This window comes from Aedes albopictus, chromosome 1, assembly GCF_035046485.1.
Source record: "Aedes albopictus strain Foshan chromosome 1, AalbF5, whole genome shotgun sequence".
Classification (NCBI taxonomy): domain Eukaryota; kingdom Metazoa; phylum Arthropoda; class Insecta; order Diptera; family Culicidae; genus Aedes; species Aedes albopictus.
This window is the reverse complement of record NC_085136.1, coordinates 82,268,927-82,283,335: the sequence shown is the minus strand read 5'-3', so window position 1 is coordinate 82,283,335 and position 14,409 is coordinate 82,268,927. Positions and strand designations below refer to the sequence as shown.

The 14,409-nt window shown below is 43.1% G+C and overlaps 1 non-coding gene across 1 annotated transcript; it reads right to left on the bottom strand.

The window, feature by feature from the left end:
* Positions 1 to 11,884: 11,884 nt before the first annotated feature.
* Positions 11,885 to 11,956, bottom strand: Trnaa-cgc (transfer RNA alanine (anticodon CGC)). Its single transcript has one exon. It is a non-coding gene; the product is annotated as a tRNA-Ala (tRNA).
* Between the last annotated feature and the right edge of the window lie 2,453 nt (positions 11,957 to 14,409).

Genomic DNA, 14,409 nt, shown 5'->3' with positions numbered 1-14,409 from the left:
CTCAAGACATCCATAGGCCAATATTGGCCGAACAACAGTTGCGTGATCCATTTGATATACTTGAGTTGTACCAATCAGTGGTTCGCTGGCATTGCCCGAAGGTCATACAAGCTTTCTTGATTCGGAACTCAATGTGAGGTGTCCAGGAAAGCTTGGAATCAAGAATGACTCCAATGTACTTTACCTGTTCAGTCACATTGATTTCAGAATCAAAGAGACGTAAAGGTCGAACACCTTTACGATTTCGCTTTTCCGTGAAAAGAACAATAGATGTTTTACTCGGATTAACCGAAAGGCCATATTGACGACACCAACCCTCAACTACCTGAAGAGCGCATTGCATCAGGTCGAAAAGGGTTGTGTTACACATACTAACTAACAATGCTAGGTAGTCGTCGGCTAAACCATAAGAAGAAAAACCGCTATTATTGAGTTGCCTCAATAGCGTATCTGCTACGAGATTCCACAAAAGTGTTGACAAGACTCCCCCTTGAGGGCATCCACAAACACTCAATTTCCTAAATCATTGAAGATTTACCATTACTTCGTACGGCTTCCAATATGGATCGGAAGGCGCGTTGTCAAAGGCACCCTTGATATCTAAGAAAACACCCAAACAAGATTGCTTTTGAGCGAATGCCTTCCCGACATAGTAAACAACCTTGTATAAAAGAGTCACAGTGGACTTACCAGATTGGTATGCATGTTGATTCACATGAAGAGGTGCGTTGGCCAGATAAACGTCACAGATGAGATGATTGACAATGCGTTCTGAACATTTCAGAAGAAAAGAGGTCAAACTGATAGGTCCAAAACTCTTTGCTTCTTCATACGACGCACGACCCACTTTCGGAATGAACTTTACAGTAATTGGGGATTTGGGAATATACCCTGTAGCAAAACTGCAAACAAGTAGTTGTTTCAAAACATGTTTGAAATGATCAAATCCCTTCTGAAGCAAAATAGAATAAACTCCATCTGCCCCAAGAGATTTGAAAGGAGCAAAGCTATTAAGTGCTTATTCAATCGATTCTAAAGATATGATACTAAAGAATCATAACTGCAAGAAAAGACATCAGCTTCATCTGAAGATGTAATATCCACACATCCGGGGAAGTGTGTACTGAATAAACATTCCAAAACTTCCTCATCAGAGGAAGTGAAATCACCATTTGACAAACGAAGTTCGTTCACTCGGGAATCCTTAGATTTCGCAAGGATTTTGTTTAACCGACTAACTTTACTCAAACTGGGAAATATTTGTACAAGGGTTTTTCCAGCCAGATCGCTCAGTTGACCGGAAAGTTTTTTGGTAGGCCTTGCGAGCCGACCTGAAAGCCTCCGATCCAGCCGAACGTCGTCTGTTCCAACTCTTTCTACATTGTTTCTAGAGCTTGGCCAGATCAGAGTTCCACCAAGGGACCCCTTGTGGTCTTCACAGACCGTAGAGGACAATCTTCTTCAAAAGCTTCCATGATGATGGCCGTTGTAGTATCAACGGCATCATCTAAATCACTTGGAGTGTCAATGGATGGTGAATATCCTTGAAATTGGGCTGCAACCAAATCATTATGTGGTTTTATTGGCAATTATCGGTGAAAAATAACGGAAACAGCTTATTTTGCGTGACGCGTTTCGACCTACTATTCTTCGGCCATCATCAGACGCCTAAAACATTTTACATTTATTTAATACATTGATTCAAGTACAAATACAATACAATTTACAAATCACAAAACACTTACATTCAGCTGGAATCACCCCTTCAACTTCGTCAGTTATATAATGTAACCAAATTAGTAAAAAAAATCCCGCTTGGTTGACCGGGGATTCCTGAAACGCAATGTTTGCGAAAAGATATTCTCTTGATTGTTCAAAAAAGATGTAGCGATAGTCAGACAAATATTCTTAATCTGACACATGCCAATTAGTCAGCTCGTGAATAATTCTTTTAAAGCAAAGCGTAATGTCTAACACTTTCTCTCTTGCAGATATCATGAAGGGTGGGGGGTTGCCTATGTTAAGTAATCCAAGACCTGTACTACTTAAGCACTCCATCAAACTGGAGCGTCTCAATTTAATGTCTGAGCTGTCCCAGATGTTATGTTGAGCTTTAGAATCACTGCCAACATTTAGCGGAAGGCCTTTTGAAGTGCAGACAACACATGCATCTCTGGTGGTTAATTCAGAGATGAGTGTAGCAACAATTGCGTTGTTGACAAGCACACAGGCTCGAGGTATGACACGCGAGTTTTCTACGCCCTTTTTTCCTGAAAGTTGCAAACACCGGGTTCACAAGGTTTCCATAAGTCTGCCAGTATTAATCGTTGCTGTTCTTTTATGCTGAAGATTGATCTAAGCTATCCTAACCGTAGCAAATACCCAAACTAGGCAAGATTAACTCTTTACAATCATAGCACAATAAAGAATAGCAGCAATAAAACCAGATCGGCATCGATTGGAAAACGCCAAAAGCGAGGATACACAGAATACACTGTGTAAATTGCATAATGCAAAACCTAATAGTTGAAAATTTAAACTAATCAACTACATCTTCATAATCCCGCCCTGATTCAGCCTTAAGCTTGAGACTAAAGAAGGCTGCACACTGTCTCGGAGAAACATAAGGTCTACTGTGCCATTGCTTCAGTTAGCGCAGTAAGGGCAAACTACTGTGGAGGGCGCCTTGGTACGCCAGTACCTAGGCATGGTAATCATATAGTCGCATCTCACCATGAATTAGGGGTCACCTGTTTGGTGAACTCCTACCACCGGAACAGATGGTCCATAGTGTTATTCTTGGCCAATTGAGACAACCGACATTACACAGCTATCTAGGCTGATGATCAACGGACTTGAACAGACGTAAACAAATGAATGAAATAATGTTTTTTTAACCGTTATGTGTCCGACGAACTTTTTACTTTTTTTTACACCGTGCTTTTTAAATGGGAGCTGGGTACCCGGGTACCCTGTTGGCCACAAAAGGGTTAATTCAATTTAACCCTTTCGACAAATTACACTTTGTTGTATCCAAATGTGCTCCATCAGCAAATTGCACTCATCATATGTACTCTCTCCCTCGATGCTTATATGCAGATATTTGGTTGACATTCGTCTTTCAATTCAGTACACTACTGTAGCCATATCACCACAACTACAGGATAATGATTTTAGCCCTTTTACCTTTTGTACCAAACTCGGCCCTGAGGTTCGCCTATTAGGCAAAGGCCACATGAAGCGGTTGTTTGATCAAGGTGTGCTGCTGCTGCCACAAAAAATACGTTTCCTTCCGGAGGTCATAACTACGAAGGAGAGTACAAAGAAAAATGCTTTTCGGTACCTAGTCACCACACGCCCTTAGAGTGGGAGCAACAGAGCGCCACCCAGCCAGTCGTCTATCACATCTCACATCACACGGGAGAGGCATGGTGACTGGCTGTGGGTGGAAGTTGCTCTGTTCTGTAGTGCCACCCTTTAACCCCAATTCGAATAATGACGTGACATGTGAGCTTGTAGCTACATCACGCGAACCTGCGCTGCTGGCTGGCACGCTATGGGGCTTGAGGAGATGGGATCCGGTACTAGGATGGGTGGGTTGTCGTCTACACGTCGGTCGTGTGTGTGTGTATGCAATTTTGTTGGTGTCAGTAATGGATTCGACAGCAGCGTCAGGGGAACCCCGCTCCCCATTTTCGTGAGTTCTAGGTTACCGATAAGTGTAGCCACCAGCATAGATACTGCTGCACACGAAAGCCACAGTCAGTGGAGAAAAGGAAAACCGACAGGAGAGTCTTTTGAAGTATGTATCTTACCGAGCTATATTGAGACGTTCAGAAACGCGTGTAGGTGCTTGTCATAGCAGCACCACCGACTGGCTTCGATGGATCAAACATATGGGTGAATAGGATACTTACCTGCTCTTGGAATTGACTGAGAGTGAATGTTTTTTTTTGTTGTTAGGGATGTGTAAGCAAGTTGTCAGAATCTATGCTTACATTGAAATATTCAAAATGGTTCACATATTATAGACTGGAAACTTTTTTTTTTCATGCAGTGGTTTGGAGAAGTGGAGACACTGTCCCTTCAGTGTTCTTCTGAGTATTTTTACAGCTTGTATTAGCTTTAGGCCATTTTTAGCCATGCAACATAAATGTTTTAAATTGATATTTCAATGTTCTGAAGAAGTGAGACTATCGGAGATGATCCCGATATGATTATTTTGAGAAGATCTTTGAAATAATATCTGGAGGGATTTCGTTAAACAATCTTGAATAAAACCCTTAAGAAAATCCCGGTTGAACGACTAAGCTGTGCGCAACATACTCCATAAATGCTGAAATGGAAACCCATAATTTCAGCCCCCATCCGATCCCAACAGAGAAAAGCAATCTCAATCCATAAGCATCGTTGACACTTTCAAAACAAATCTTCCAGTTGAGACCAGCTCGCATCCATTCCAATTCGGTTCACGTTTTTTACCCCAAACGCCTTTGTGCCTTCTCAGTCACAAAACAAAATCAAATTCTTTTCGCCGAAAGGCAAACAGTTATGAATATTTGATTTGTGTCGTTTTTTTTCGCCGACGCTCTGTTCAAGAACCTTTTGCGAAAATATGTATCATTCAAAATGCTACTTTTCACCCTTTTTAGCTGCCAATGCCTTGTTCAACACACATGCATTGTAGGTGTAGGTATGTATAGTCGGTGTGTCGACCGACCTGTTGGTAGTTGGTGTACGCATTTCGGATGAAGAGTTTGTATTTGTTCGAATCAAAATTCCTTTCCAGTGCAAACAAAGCGCGCGGTGGATAAACAAAGGAATTTTAAATTGATGACCAAACAGCCAGCAGTCACTGGGGACTGATATTGTCAGCTCAATTTATAAATGTATTTGCAGAGATAATAATGGTTACGATATTATTCATATAACTGGCTTGAACAGGGAGGTTCGGGTAGCATAGGTAGGGTCTCCACCTGCCCCTGCCCTTGCCGGGGACCCCTTTCCAAACACGGGCTCGGATCCAACCCAGTAGACCGGACGCCACGACAGCAACGCTACCTGGACTTCCTCTCCGCGGTCACTTAATCGCTGTAAGGGTCGACTGCAGGGCACCGGTATTACCTACGACTCTTATCCCTTGTGATACCTCTGTAGCTCCAAGACGATGTGGGCCTTGTCAATGAAACGGCATTCCAGCCAAACTCATCCCTACACATTCTCTGGACAAGGAGTTGTGTCCTCCCCGCATGTGACAAGCATGCGGTCACGCATTGTAAGAAAACGCGGGCACACGAACAAAACGTGTTCCGCCGTTTCCTCTAAACCATTGCACGCTGGGCATTCGGGAGAATCCGCATGCCCGAAACGGTATAGATACTGTCGGAAGCAACCATGACCTGAAAGGACCTGGGTCAGATGGAATGTTACTTCCCCATGGCGCCTGTTAACCCAACTACATATCTACTGTCGGGATCATCATATAGGTCCGCCTTGCTTTGGTGGAACTGTTCCACGCGCGCTGTCATTTGACCATGGATGGCATTCTGGGAGTCTTAAGCCGCGCATTTCGAAGAACTCCATGTCCTCCCTGAAAAGGATGCCAATAGGCGCCATACCATACCAGTGAAGGCGAAGAGCGCATCGCGTGTACATATTGTCGGGCCGCCACCAAACCGGACTTCGCACAATCAAGTCGCGACGCGACCCAACTCGCGACGTTTTTTAATCATGTCAAAAGTAGTGCGCATCCGTCCCGTTGTTGTCATCAACACAGCGCACTAGATGCGAAACAGTTGCGACACTTGTGGACCAAGAAAATGGCAATTTTTTATTGAATGTCGGTCTTGATTCCAACCGGATAGACAATACTTTCCAGCTTATCACGGTAGCTTTCGGTACTTAGCGCAATGCCCCACGCAGGGTCATCATACCTTAGTTTGGACGTAGTAACACTAGCCGTGGGACTCCTGAGGTTATGCGAAAGCACTTCCGATCCACCTCTGTGTCGTGAACTGGAACTGGAAGTAACTTCCAAAAATCTTGTACAGGTATCCGGATACCCTCAGACGCAGTCACGAATGAACTTTATAATTTAAAGTGACGTTAATAAAAATGGCCTCAGACGCAGGAGCGCATCGACAATAGCCGGTCAACTTGTGCTATTGAACGCATTAATTTCACCCAGAGTCACTACCGCACAGTAGCGAATCCCCCTTGTCTTGCGCTGCTGGAGCGCTATTTCGGCGGTTTTTGTAACCGACAGCTTAGGGTCTACGGCATGGGCGAAACTACGGATTTTTGCCAGGGGGTGCACTACAAACAATTATTCATTAGTTCATACATTCATCATTCACCGCCCCATATCTCACAGCAATGCAACAAAATTGTAGGGGGTGCCTGGCACCCCCGGCACCCCCAGTAGTTTCGCCTATGGTCTACGGTTAACCTCCTTTTCCGACTACTCGAGAGACCATTTACACCCTCGGTGTGGCTCAACGCTCTATTGAGGATGATCTTTTCGAGAACCTTTCCCGCCATGTCGATCAAGCATATTGGTCTATATGTCGACGGGTCTCCGAGTGGTTTCCTCTCCTTTGGCAAAAGAACCAGGCTTTGCCTCTTACATACTTCTGTGAAAACTTCCTCATCCAGGCATTTCTGCATAGCAGGCCTGAACATCTTGGGAGGTCAGGTTCGGAACTCCGTACGGACATGGGACCTTGCCAACGCTAAGGGACTTTGCTATCCCCGCAAGTACCACATCGGTGATCCACTCCTCATCGCCAGCCACAGCCCCCGGCTGTCCTACGAAAGGAGGCCAAGGACTAGGACCATGACGCGGAAAAAGTCCCTCGATGATCCCCTCCAACATCTCCGGAAATTGCTCTGTAGGAGCCATTACACCTTTCGTCTTGGCCATCACGATCCTGTAAGCGTCACCCCACGGATTCGCATTGGCACTCTGACATTGAGGGTCTCTTTGCTTGCCCTTATCTCAGTCTTAAGCGCCGCTTTTGCAGCGACGAACACCATCCGCCGTTCGTTTCGCTCGTAGGCAGGCGCCGTAGGCTCGCGCCGTAGGCAGGCGCGGCGTAGGCCCGCAATCGTTGGAGTCCACCAGTAAGCCGGTGGTTTCACATTTCTAGGGTAGACTGACCTAGGCGTGGCCGCATCGCACGCATGTGAGAGCACCGCTACAAGCTCGTCGCGGAGCGCCACCCTAAATACCCCTCTGTCGAAGTATGATGTCTGGTATAAATTTCCCAAATGGAGGAGAACGTGCCTTTGGAGTCGAGCTATTGATATCTGATGATGTCTTCAAGGGCAGCCTGCTGTTGTTGTAGTCGTCGATACTGTGGCGAACTGCCAGGTAGTCGCTGTGAGTGTAGCCATCGTATGTTCTCCAGTTCGAACTAATTGTTAGGCCAGTACTACAAAAAGTATCATAAATAATCTACTCCGCAGCGACTAAAAATACTCTTGGTACCGACATTAGCCAGGTCTACATCTAGTATGGTCAGTGTCTCTAGCAGGATCTGACCCCGCCAGTTCGTCAAACGGCTTCCACATTCAACGGCCCAGGCATTGAAGTCACCCGCTATTACAACCGGTCTTCGCCCCGTCTGCACGGTCGTTATACAATCCAGCATCTGCGTGAGTGAACTGCTCGATCGACCACCGTGGCGGCGCATAACAGCTACAGAAGAAGACCATGGATACTTTGGTGACCAGGAAGCCATCATAGGTAGTAGACACCAACTCCTGGACGGGGTATTTACCCCGTTGCCGTAGACCCAATTGCCGTTGCCGGCGGGTACTCGGTATGGTCCGCTATGATGGCGATATCCGTCCCTCACTCATAAACCGCTTGACAAAGCAGTTGCTGAGCTGCGTCACAGTGATTCAGGTTCAGCTGCGTTACCTGCACTGTGATTAATTAGTTCACTATGGTTTTCTTGAAAACGCCTAAATATACGCACGACACGTTCTAATGCGCATATCAATTAAACACCCGAAGTTCTCCATACAAACTTCCGTGAAGGCCCGGTCCAGTATTTTTCAAAAATTCTTTCACTATGACACTTCTAGGGTCCCAAACCCCTGTTCTTTTTTTCTCATTTCATAACACCAAATTTCGTAAAATTTTGGCGAGCAGTGTTATTGTTACATCACTGATACGGTGCAACATCCTACAGGTCCTTGGAGCATAATTCTCTGGAGACGAAGTTTTCAAAGATATTCTAGGACCTCCAAGTACTTCCGCGAGTGCAGGCCTAAAAATCTACGAGCGTTATCAATTATTTGTTGCTACATTACTGATGCGATGCAACATCCTATAAGTCCATTGAGCATTGTGCTGAAGAGAACTCATTTCCAAAGATATGCTACGTCTTTCATGAACTTCCGCGAGTTAAAGCCTCAAGATCTAAAAGCGTAATCAAAGGGCTGTTGATACATTACTGATACGTTGTAACATCCTACAGGTCCATGAGTATTTTTTTCTGTATCTAACTAATTTTCAATGATGTTTTAGGTACACCAAGAACTCGCACGAGGAAAAGCCCTAAGATCTACAAGCGTAATCAATGTTTTTTTTTTTGTCATATTACTGATGCAGTGTAACGTCCTACAGGTACATGGAGTATAGTTCTACAGAGAACTTATTTTCAAAGAAGATCTAGTGCATTCAAGAACTTCCGCGAGTAAAGGCCTTAAGATCTATAAACAAAAACAATGGAAAGTTGTGGCATTACTGATACGGTATAACACTCTACAGGTTCTTGGCGCATGGTTCTGTAAACGTGTTCTAGGTTATCCAAGAATTTCCGCAAGTGAAAACCTGAATCCTTCTTCTTCTTTATGGCTTTACGTCCCCATTGGGACTTGACCTGCCTCGCTTCAACTTAGTGTTCTTTGGGAACTTTCACAGTGATTAATTGAAGGGCTTTCTTTGCCTTCCATTGCATGAATTTGTATATTGTGAGGCAAGCACAATGATACAGCACAATGAATCCACAATCAGTAAATTGATGTTACTTTACTGATACGGTGTAACATCATACAGATTTATGGAGCAAGGTTCTATGTAGAAGTTATTTTAAAATATGTTCTAGAGAATCCAAGAGCTTCCGTGAGTAAAGGCCTATTTCTAGGAACTCCTCCGTGGATTTCTCCAATTAATTTATCTGGAACCCTGACAGAAATTTATTTATTTATTTATTTATTTATCGCATATAATTTAACCTGACCGAAAAGCTAACCATAGAGGGATGACTACACAATGCAGAGAGTTTCAGAGGATTTTCGAAGAGTTTTGTAGGCGTTACAGCTACATTTTCCCAGGCTTCTGAAGGTCTCACGTGCGTTACATAGTGGTTCCTGCTTGCATATACGTACACGTTGCATTAAACGAACACTACTTGAGTTGCTGGTGGAAAGCAGTAAATAAAAATCAGCTGTTCCCGGCAAAATTTAACGGCCGTATTTTCAACCAGTAGATTTGCATTAGTGTTCGTGATACCGCGCTGCGAGAACTCAATAGAGTCGGAGTGGGTATTAGGGGGGTTTCGGAGGCATTTCAGGAAGTCTTAGAGCATTTTAGGCTGGTTTCAGTAACGTTGTGCAGGCGTATTCGCAGGTTTCGGGGGTTTTGGAGACATTTCAGGAAGTTTCAGAGCATGTTCGGCGACATCCAGAGGCGTTACGGAGGAGTTTTCGGGGGTTTCGGGCCGTCTCAGGTGCGTAACATGGGGTCCGAGGGGTTTTAAGGGGGATCCTAGAAGCATTTCAGGAAGTTTTAGAGCATTTTCGGCAAGATTCAGAGGTTTTACGGAAGCGTAACGGAGTAGTTTTGTTGGATTTCAGATGCATTACATGGGGTCTGAGGGGGTTTCAGGGCGATTTTGGAGGCATTTTAGGAAGTTTCATAGCATTTTCGGGATTCAGAGGCGATACGGAAGCGTTACGAAGGAGTTTTCGGGGGTTTTGGACCATCTCAGGTGCGTTACATGGTGCCCGAGGGGGATTCAGGGGGATCTTGGAGGCATTTCAGGAAGTTTCAGAGCATTTTTAGAGTCCCGATCACAATATCTTTTGAAGCGCTTCTGAAATACCTTTCTTTGATTTAAAGGTGTTCTTTAAACCCTCTGATACGACACTGACCTAAAATGCTTCGAAACGGCACTGAAACCTCCGAAATCCTATTGAAACGCCCTTGAAATCATCATTCAATTTGAAATGCCTCTGAAACTACTTTGGACGCCTTTAATATGCTTCAGAACCCCCCTGAAACGCACCTGAAAACCCCTTGAAACGCTTATGAAATTCTATCAAACGCCCCTCAAACTTCTACGCCCTTAAGGACAAACGTCTTGAAATCCCGCTTCAACAGTGCATCACAACTTCAAACGCACAAATCTCAAGAAGCAAGCTGCACACAACAGTGCGATTTATTATTCTGTTCTTGCGCACTTGTAATAAGCTTAAAATAAGAAGCTCAGCTGCGCTGGCTTTGTTTACAAAGAGATTTGTGCTCTCGAAATCGTGAGTAGGTACCAAAGTACGCCATTGTGGTGGCCATTTTGGGATTCTAACAAGTCTGTCATTAAAATGTTCCTGAAACACCCTGAAATCTATTGAATGACTCTGAAATTGGGAGTTCTTGGACATTGAAAATCCTTGAAACGTCCTCTTAAGGTTCCTAAGATCCCTCGAATTGCCCTTAAAGCTGCTTGAAACGTCCCTGAAACCCCCTCTCATACTGTTGAAATGCCCGTAATCCCATTTAAATGCCAACAAATCTTGACAGAACGCCCTTAAAAACCAAAAGGTTCATCGAATCCCCAGAAACAACCGCCTAAAACGCCCCTGGAGCCCCTTGGAACCCCCATTTTTGGGTCTCTGGGACCTTTCTGGAAAGTTGCCTTTTTATGCCTTTTTTAATTTATGCAGTCCAAGCATTGTGCATAAAAAGAGGTTCCAGTGTACTCGACTTTCAGAATTCTTATCAAATGCTTCATCGGCATGAAACGTGAAATTCAAAATATCCGTTTCTAAATACCAAGCATAAAAATTCATCAGTCCGTTAACTGCAAAAAACGGCCTTCATTCCCGGCAGTAAATTTAATCAATCGACCCAAAAATGAATCACTCTCAGCTTTCCCAACTGTTTCACAGCACTCTACACTCTTGCCAGCAAAACCTTATGACAAAGCACCAGGCAGAAAGCACAATCTACTTCAGCCAGCTAGCAGCAGTATCTGCCTGCCTGCCACAGTGACTGATATTTTGTAGCGCGCCTATATCGCCGCATTTGGCTGTTCGCTGCTGGCTTCTGCTGGCTAGAGTGGAGTTAAATTCCTGCCAGACATTGTGGCACCACGCTACGCCGCCGTCAGAAACCCAGCTCTTGGCGACCACCGACAGCAGCAGCAACCAGCAAGCAACCAAACAGAGTGTGCACTAATGAATGTCCATAAATTTAATAAAATGTATTCGCTCTATCTATGGCATACTGCCTTCCATTGCTGGTATCTGGCAACAGTGTCACCATTGTGTATCGGGAAGAAACCGATGGGATCGATGACAATAACTGCTACATAAGTATAGCTAGCTGTTGCTGGCTCAATACTGCAGCAGCCAGCGCTCCGTACTATAAAAGCTCTGGATGATGACTGTCGTCGTCGTCGTCGCCAGTCTTTGTAGCTCTCTGTTATTGAGAATGATTGGTTTATGCAATCAACGATAAACATCAATTTCTGCAGTGTACGGAGATACGACCGACAGACACAAAATAATTCAACGACAAGAATGATGGTTGGTGGTAATGAAGACGAACTCAATTCCTCCAGTTGGCAGGCAAAGTAATCAAAAGAATTTCCTTTGGAGATGCCGGGGATTGAACCCGGGGCCTCTCACATGCGAAGCGAGCGCTCTACCACTGAGCTACATCCCCAACTTACGAAAGTGGAATGGCAACAGCTGTTCCACTTGTTTGCCGTTGAACATGAAGTGCTTCAGAGCTCATTAGGATTTCCCCCCAATTCGCACCATTATCAGGCGACCAACATTCTCTATTATGTCATCTTCTACTGACTGACTGACGACGAAACAGACGACGTTAACGTCAATGTGGCTCAGTGCGTGTATATGGGGTATTGGGATATAGCTATGTCTATAACGCAGCAGAACGAAGGCCAATGGAGCGTGTGAAAATATTATAGGTCAGGCTAGGCATATATGTAGCGTAAATGGTGTACGCGAGAGAATGGCACTGATAAGAGAATTAGATTACCGAAGTAAACCCGGATAAAAACTAACCATAGGGTGTTTGGTGAAAACCATTCCTGCACCATACAGTGTACCAGCTACAATAATGTATATTGTAATGAAATGGTTCACTAAAAGCTTCGCACATTGTAGCTACTATACATTTACTTTCGATTTTTATGTAACACTATATTATACAGTCGGAACCCGCTCGTTGAGCCACAACCTCCACCCAACCAACGAATTCGATTCGCTAGTTGGGTGAAGTGACAGCAGCACAAGGGGCGTGCGCATTGTTTTTTTTAATCATGTTTAGGTTGGAAGCAAAAAGGAAAATTTTTCAATTTGTTTTACATTTAGAGGAAAACTGATACGTTTTGCAAGATACATATATGGCCAATGCGAGAAATAATTATTTTCATCCATTTTCAGTCGGTGAAGTGAAAATATAGATGTTTATGAAACCACCCGGTACCAAAAGCAAGCACAAAACACTTTCAATGATCGACAAAATAAAGATTGCCGATGTTTTGCATTTATTTCGAAGTTATTGTACATATTCTTTTTTTGAGAAATATGAAATTGAAATTCTTCTCGATTATCAGTAAAGTTTAAGAAACCAAAAACTCATTAGCTCGCCCCTCGGAATTACAGATTGGTTGTCATTTTCAGTTTGACATTGAATTATGACATCCAGGTACTTTTTAGTTGGCTGACAGCTCAACTAACGGGGCCCCAACTAAAAAGCCACCCAACTATTAAGCCCCCAACCAGCGAGTCATGACTGTACTGTTTTTCTTACGTTTGAACCATTCACTTTTCCGAAACATTATTTTTCCGTGAATTTTTAATTATTTATTCAGTTTTAGATTTTTTCCGTGCTTTGTTTTGTTGATCTTTGTGACTTTTATGATGCAAAGGAAAGGAAAGAAAAAAGTGAATAAGTTAAAACATCAATTTAAAGTCAATAAAATGTTTAAATAAGTAGTAAACCAGATGTCTTAAGAATCGCAGATCCAAGAGATATGGCGGGCTAGGTATGTAGAGTGCGATGAGAGGAATACGATTGACGAACTTTATCTTTGACGTAGAGCCATCTTTAACATATGGACTGGACTAAATACTGAATGAAATTCTAATATAGGTTCGTCTGTGGGTTCGCTTCTTAACCTAACTTATACTTGAATCGAACTTGACAGTTTTCTAATGAGTTGTTAAATACATATGTACGTGTATTTCAAACTTTAGTCAAACTGGAGCCTCAATATTGCAATAACGGTTGAGCACGCTGTAATGATACTTATGTACCTCGTCACCCACTTCATGCAACTACATTAGTGGTCTAATAATGCTTAGCGCGCTCGGCATAGTTCCATCATTCCGCTCAAAGTGTTGCCACAAATAATGCTTAGTTTGCGAAACCTGGTTATCTGGCTGGTGGGGCATGGGAGCCTAAGCTTCAACTGTTAATGCAATCAGAGACTACTCAGACCTCGACTCAGACTTAGACGTGGGCGATCCAATATATGAAAGGTTATCCAAAACGCTCTGGAGAATTCCCAAAGCGCATTCTCATAATGCTAGTAAGCCTAAGATGCCATTAACAGGAGGAAAATGACAAGATAATATAACATTACATGGTTTATGTAATGTAAACCAATACAACATAACAAAAGAGAACCATTCCAAAACCATTTAATTAAATGTATAACCAGTGGTGAAACTACAATTAAAAACAATATATTTACGGTACATTTTGTTGTTTGAAACCATATGTGTACCATACAATGTACGGTTTATTAAAACCCATGTATCAGTATTTATAACAATTCATTTACAATATAATGTATGGTTTTGCAAAAAAATATATATGGAGAAAAATATTTTTTTATATTGTTACGATACTTAACAACCCGTATAGTATATTGTAAAAATCTTATTTACAATTTACTGTATGGTGTTCTACATTACATTTTATTGTTTTTGTATTTTTATTTTTACAGTGGTTTCTATTGTAAAAATATGGTTTTAAATAGTACTGTTACAATACAACGTTCGGTTTTTCTACTGTATTTTTTATTCGGGAAGCCATACGAGTGTGTTGCTTTGTCATGCGTAAGTGAAGATAGTGTGAACAGT